Here is a 6,615-nt window from a genome sequence, read left to right as displayed (position 1 = left end):
ACAGAGCAGGTGATTTAACAATAGAGGCATTAATACTTTACCTGTCAGGTCAGGTTTACCCAGGCTAGGCTGATATAAAGATGAGGTTAGTTCAGCATGATGATCTAAACTAAAGGATGGCCTTCGACATTTCACTCTCTGTAGAAGCATCCCAGAAGGAACTTGTCTCACTCCTCTCCAGGATTGGGAAAGAGTCTGTTCTCCAGAACTTTTCATGAGGCTGAGACAAGGCTGTGGCCAGTTGGTGAGGATCCAGACAGTCCTAGAAGATCTTCGATTTCCAATGCCATTCCACCTCTATGTGCTCCCTTCACATCGAGTGCAGAACATTAGGGACCTCTTGTCTCTTAATTGCAACCCCTTTCAACTGTTTCCCTGTACGTGGGCTCTGGGGTCCCCTAGCTGACCTTTAAAATGTCCTGTCTGCATGAATATTGATCCCCTACAGAGAGGAAAACTTCCTTCCTGTATTTATGTAAATCAACATAATGCCATGAAACAGCAAAAAATACTGAAGGTAGGAGCCAAAGAGATAGCACAGCATGCCTTGATTGCAGAAGGATGGTGGTTCGAATCCCGGCATCTCATATGGTCCCCCAAGCCTACTGGGAGCGATTTCTGAGCATAGAGTCGGGAGTAGACCGAGTGCTGCCGATGTAACCAAAAAGAAATACTGAAGGTGCCAAGAAAAGAGAGAAAGGAATGTTTCTCAATTTACAGAACACAGAGAACAATCATTATGCATATAATTTTAAATTCCATTTGGAAAATCTTGATTTCCTGTGATTTCTAAAAGGTTCATTATTCTAAGAGCACTATACCATGAGTCTAGACTAGAGCATATAACCTCCTTTATCATAGAGTTCTCTATACAAAACATTAGGGCATTTCTAATTTAGAAATATACTAATAACAATACAGTTTGATCATACATTTTTCTCTAACAAAGCCCTCAAACCACCTGCACATTCTTTGTCTGTCTTTAATTTTCTTGCATAAAACTCTCATCTACATTCCTTTTTCTGACCTCTTCTATCTTCATCCTCGGAGGGCAGTCTTGCTGCCCTCACTGCGACAGGCAGCCACCTTCACCAAGCTCAGAACACTGGAGAGGGCCTTTGTTGGTTCAGTGCTCCTGAATCTTCCGAGGAATGACCAGATTTCTAAGTTAGTAGCCTAGAACCTATCATTAAGGCCCTAGGAAGGAATCTTGAAGTTGCCTGCTGCCAATTTGGAACTAAATTGCTAAAAAACTGTTGCATGTAGCATGACCAAATTGCCCTTTATGGTATTTATTAAAAACATTAAAATCCATTATAGTGATTTTCCTTCTTTTAGATATTCACAATCTAGTACCATTGAGATTTTTACACTTAAAGCTATTTTAAGACCAATTATTAAAATTTGTTGTGATAAATTTTAAATGAATTGAGTTACTTTAATAATATCATGCACTCACAAAATTAACATTGTCTAAAAAAGGGTAACCACAATAATTTGCAACAATTTCCAACCAATTCTTCATTCTTAGAAATTTCTAAAGTCAGAGGAATTTTCTCCAGTAGAAATGTATAAGGCCCAAATTTTTTTCTGTCTGGACTCCCAATCATTAATGAAACAAAGTCGTTCTCCAATCTTCCTTCCTTTGTTCTCTCCTTTGATATATAAAGGGCCCACCTGGATCACTTGGCCCTACCTACTCATGTGGAGTTTGTTCTGGGATTACAGACAATAAGATCCCCTAGTGATAAAATGGCTGTAAAAGTTTCCCTACTCAGATAAGGATTAGATCCTAATCCTAATCTATCCCTCTTGAATTGGGTTTTTAAAGCAGTCATTTTTACGCCAATTTTTACCATATAAAGCATCCAGGCTGAAAACTTCCTTCTATGATTTCTTGATTCTACCCTCTTCTCTCTATATACACTTGCAGATAATTTCAATTGGTTTTCCTCTACCCCCCTCAACTAAGCATGACAGAAAAGTGGCTGTGATTGGTCACAAAGTCTAGACTTTCTCCAAGACAAATTTAAATTCCAATGGCCATTGAGAGATGTCCAGAGTTTACTACCTACTTCTGCTGACCCCTGGCCTGTCTCTAGGAGAGCAATAATATCATACTTTCAGATAAAGCTCTATAAAGACACACACAAAGCTAACGCAACACAAAATTATTGTTGAATTCAAACCAAATTCTACCTATTATTCTATTAAGAAGGGTGGCATACTCCCTAAAATTTCTCTGCATGTTCTGACCAGACAAGGCAGAGAAAACACAGAATGACAGACATAAAGACATAAAGACACATTGATTGGAACTCCCACTGGGAATTAAATCCATGTGGTCCTATATAGGACTCAAATGTACATATCATGCCCGTGTCAGACACAGACACTGGAATCTCTGATGAAACTGTAAACCACTAGATCCCATGTGGGACTCAAACCCATATATTACCCCCAGCAGTGATGCTAGCACACCTAAAGTGGGACTTGAGCCCATGACACCCTTAGTGGGACACAAACTCATGTGAGTGTCCCCTGGTGGTGACCTCTGGGAGGCTAGGTTTCCCCTGCAGCCTCCAGCCCTAGGGAGCTATACCTCATTCAGTTTCTTCCCCTTGCCCCCTCAGCTCCATTCCCTTAGGCCTTCACATACCTTAAGGCTGTCAGTGTATTTTAATGGTACATAGGCAGCCTTGTTGGTGACTGAGTCATTATCATTTGATCCCAGAAGAGCCCCCAAATGTTAAAGTCTAGAGTTGAAGGATGAGACCACATAACTGGAGTAAAACTAAATACTTTAATCCATCTGCCAACAGCCCCCAAACTGAATGGCCAGGGTCATCTCTAAGAGCTGACCCTGCCATTATCTTTTGGGTAGGTTTTTGCTGTGTAACAGTTGAATCATATATATAGACATATAGACATATATATACACATATCAGGCATGCACTCTCCCACTGAGCCATATCCCTAAATATCATTGACTTTTTATGAATTTTTTCTTTTATTACTATAAAGTATCATCTTTTTGTCCTACTTAATATGTTGCCTTTATTTCATCTGCATTTCTCCTTGTTTTAGTTTATTCATAAATTTTAGATTTCAAATTAAATGTTATAGAAGGAAATACTGCAGTGTTATTTTCCATGTCTACATCATTAAAATCTATGTCAGCATTTGTTGGTTATGAAATAATACAAGAACCCATTAAAGGCATTTGATGTCATACAAGACAATATGATTGTATTCCAGAACCAGATCAATCACCTGTCTAGAAGTGACTAGGCTACAGCAAATATTAGGTACTGGAGACTTAGAAAATGTAGGATCCAGAATGATAGTACAGAGGGTAGGTGCTTGCCTTACATATAGCTGACATGGGTTTAATCCATGTCACTTCCTGAGGCAGAACCATAAACATTTTTGATCACAAACAAATAAAGAAAATTTAGAGGCAGACACTTGCATAGTACAGGGTCTAAGGGCAGGACTAAAGAAAGCTGTCTCTCACACAGGTAGCACATGATCTAGCTAAACTTACCAAGGTTCTCATCTGAGAAAATTGATATTTTAATTTTATGGAATCTTTGCTTCTCAACTATTAGATGCATCAGAAGACTTATGGTGCCTCTCAATATACTCTCTAGTCTATTTCTGTGGCTGTTATTGTTGTTAAGTGGAATATAAGTCTGATCAAAGCTTTTGTATCTTAGTAGTAGAAAATAAAAGCAAAAGATTCTCAACTAAAATTGTCTCATTTCCATGGTGTTTAAATTAAAACATTTAAAGATGGGGCCAGAGCGATAGCACAGGGGTAAGATGTTTGTCCCCCAAGCCTGCAAGAGGCAATTTCTGAGCACAGAGCCAGGAGTAACCCCTGAGTGCCACCAAGTGTGACCAAATATATATATGCAATTAAAAACAAAACAACCACCAAAAACCTTTAAAAAACATTTTAAAGAGGTAGTTACAGTACATGGATGGAGTTCATCAGGCTTAATGACTTTACAATTCACACTCATTCTTTGCTTAGCTGTAAGAACTTGCAATTCTCCTTATCCCTATAATATGACCCCAACCTCCCTCAGTTGAAAAGAATAATTCTCTCTGGTTATATAATGCTCTCTCCTTTAAGTAGGTATCAATATCTTATAAACATCAGACCATTTCTATGAACATTTATTTATAGATATGTTCTTAATTTTATATTTCCCCTTTTACTTTGTTTTCATCCTGTGAGATGCTCCAACATGTTTTCTACATATTTTATAATCATTTTCTATCCCACCAATTTTCTCTTAAAAGATACCTGATCACATTATTTCTCTCTTCTCCCAAATTAAATTGTGTAGGTCCTGTTTTCTAGTTGTTTGTTGTAACCTTGCCAATTATGCATATGAAGTTGTGTGCATGTCAAATGTGGAGTTTGTATTTTAATTCCTAGTTGCTACTTTTTCTTGCTTTATTCCTTGAAGACCTTCAGTTGAAGGTCTTCTGTGCTCTGTCTGCAACTGAAGACCTTCATAAATAAAATAAAATAAAGAATAAAAAATCTGGAAGAGGCCAATGTCATAGACTCGTTTCTCAAAAAAGAGGCCCAATTAGCAGGAAAAACTCATGCACATACCAGCTTCACAGCTGGTCTTAATAGAGCCATTCAGATGGCTCCTAAAAAACACACACTTGCCACAAGCTCATCAACCAAGATCCACAGTTCCTAAAATGTATGGACTTCACATCCACATAAGCAGCCACATAATACCACCCCCATAATTTTATTTTATTTTTGGAGGCCACACCTGGTGGTACTCAGGGATTATTCATGGCTCTGTGCTCAGAAATAGCTCCTGGCAAGCTCAGGAATCCATATAAGATGCTGAGTGAAACTCCAAACAAGTGAAAGCAGAAATAAATAGATGGGACTATATTAAGCTGAGAAGCTTCTGCACCTCAAAGGAAATAGAATACAAGAGCCACCCACTGAGTGGGAGAAACTATTCACCCAGTACCCATCAGATAAGAGGTTAATATCCAAAATATATAAGGCACTGACAAAACTTTACAAGAAAAATAATCTAACCCCATCAAAAAATGGGAAGAAGAAATGGACAGACACTTTGACAAAAAAATACACATGGCTAAAAGGCACATGAAAAAATGCCCCACATCACTAATCACTAGGGAGATGCAAATCAAAACAACTATGAGGTACCATCTCACGCCACAGAGATTGGCACACATCAAAAAGAATGAGAACACGCAGTGCTGGCAGGGATGTGGAGAAAAAGGAACTCATATTCACTGCTGTTGGGAATGCCATCTGGTCCAACCTTTGTGGAAAGTGATATGGAGATTTCTTCAAAAGCTTGAAGTTGAGCTCCCATACAATCCAGCTATACCACTCCTAGGGATGTATCCTAGGAACACAAAAATACAATACAAAAATCCCTTTCTCACACCTATATTCATTGCAGTGTTGTTTACAATAGCCAGACTCTGGAAACAGCCTAGATGCCCCTCAATAGATGAATGGTTAAAGAAACTATGGTACATATACACAATGGAATATTATGCATTCATCAGAAGAAATGAAGTCATGAAATTTTCCTATACATGGGTGTATATGGAATCTATTATGCTGAGTGAAATAAGTCAGAGGGAGAGAGATAAACACAGAATGATCTCACTCATCTATGGGTTTTGAGAAAAATGAAAAACATTTGTGTAATGATTCTCAGAGACAAAATAGAGGAGGACTGGAGGGTCCAGCTCCTGACATGAAGCTCACCACAGGGATTGTTTAGTGTAGTCAAAGAAATAATTACACTGAGAACTATCATTACAAAATGTGACTGAATGAATGAAGTAGAAAGCCTGTATAGAGTACAGGCCTGTGTGGGGTGGGGAGGAAGGACACTTGGGATATTGGTCATGGGAATATTGCACTGGTAAAGGATTTTTTGTGTGTATATATATATCAAAAAAAGAAAGAAAAGGCCTCCCAATTCTTATCACAGGCTGTGTTCTTTACACTGACTGTATAGAAAGAGGAGGTACAGTAAATGCACCCCATATACACCTCAACCCAGGTCCTTTGCCTGGTCTGTATTGTGAATTGGGGGACAAAAAAAAGATGCTGAGTGTTAATCATGCCTCAAGCTCCAAAGCCAGGACACTGGAGAGATTAAGGTCTAGAAGCAAATGCCAATGCAGGAAATAATTTGTACACATTAAAGAGAGTAAAACAGGTTCAGGAGTCCCAACGTGTAAGCCTTCCACTCCTAAGAAGCAGGCAGCTTGGTAAAGTCTGTAAACACAAGAGAGAATTTTCCTGAGACCTGGGATATTTATTGGGAAACATCAGACCACACCCTGGGGTGGAGATTAAGTGGTCTAAACAGCAATCCAAAGTACTATATATAAAGATGTCTCCAAAAACAAGTAACAATGAATATATTGAGTGTGATGGCATCCGGTTAATCCAACATGAATATCAAACCAGGGTAGGCCATGTGCAGGGCAAATTCCCTACCCACTGTACTATTGCCCTGACCCCACACCTGTAATTTTAATACTGTGTTGCCAATAGGAGTACACCAAATTAGATGT

The 6,615-nt window shown here is 38.7% G+C and overlaps 1 non-coding gene across 1 annotated transcript; it reads left to right on the top strand.

Annotated features, from left to right (window-relative positions):
• The first annotated feature begins 6,001 nt into the window (after positions 1 to 6,001).
• LOC125999734 (small nucleolar RNA SNORA51) lies at positions 6,002 to 6,134 on the top strand. Its single transcript, XR_007492209.1, has one exon. It is a non-coding gene; the product is annotated as a small nucleolar RNA SNORA51 (small nucleolar RNA).
• Positions 6,135 to 6,615: the final 481 nt, after the last annotated feature.

Source organism: Suncus etruscus, chromosome X (genome assembly GCF_024139225.1).
Source record: "Suncus etruscus isolate mSunEtr1 chromosome X, mSunEtr1.pri.cur, whole genome shotgun sequence".
Classification (NCBI taxonomy): domain Eukaryota; kingdom Metazoa; phylum Chordata; class Mammalia; order Eulipotyphla; family Soricidae; genus Suncus; species Suncus etruscus.
Note: the sequence above shows the minus strand (reverse complement) of the source record. Positions and strands in the feature narration are given on the sequence as shown.